This window comes from Cyprinodon variegatus, unplaced genomic scaffold (genome assembly GCF_000732505.1).
Source record: "Cyprinodon variegatus isolate N-32 unplaced genomic scaffold, C_variegatus-1.0 Scaffold663, whole genome shotgun sequence".
Taxonomy (NCBI): Eukaryota; Metazoa; Chordata; class Actinopteri; order Cyprinodontiformes; family Cyprinodontidae; genus Cyprinodon; species Cyprinodon variegatus.
The window spans coordinates 468,710-469,408 of record NW_015151116.1 but is presented as its reverse complement, the minus strand read 5'-3'; positions in this window follow the sequence as shown (position 1 = coordinate 469,408).

Here is a 699-nt window from a genome sequence, read left to right as displayed (position 1 = left end):
ATGGCCTGCCTTCTGACATTGTGTCAGATCGGGGTCCCCAGTTTGTGGCCTGTTATTGGCAGGAGTTTTGTGCCATGCTCGGCATCTCCGTTAACCTCTCCTCCGGCTTCCACCCCCAAACTGACGGCCAATCTGAAAGGTTGAGACCAAGATTCGCCTCTTTTGCCAGTCTGATCCCTCTAAATGGGCTCTGAATTTGCCCTGGGTCGAGCACGCGATTAACGCCACCCCATCCAGCTCTACAGGTCTCTCCCCCTTCTACGTCGTTTACGGGTTCCAGCCGCCGGTGTTCACTACTGAGGAGGTAGAGTCCAGGGTCCCCTCTGCCCGCCTTTCAGCCATGAGGTGCCAGCGTGCCTGGATGCGGGCCAAGAGAGCCATACACGCGGCCTCCCAAAATCAGGTCCGTGCAGCTAACCTCCGGCGAGTCCCAGCTCCGCAGTACCAGGTGGGAGACAGGGTCTGGCTTTCCACCAGGGACCTTCCCCTGAAGGTCGACAATAGGAAGTTGGCCCCGCGGTTCGTCGGACCGTTCACCATCTCCAAGGTGGTCAACCCGGTGGCAGTACGCCTCCGCCTCCCTCCCACCATGAAGGTCCATCCCACTTTTCATGTCTCCCGGGTCAAACCTGTCAAAACCTCCAGTTTGGTTCCATCCTCCACGCCCCCACCGCCCGCCCGCCTGGTTGATGGCTCCCA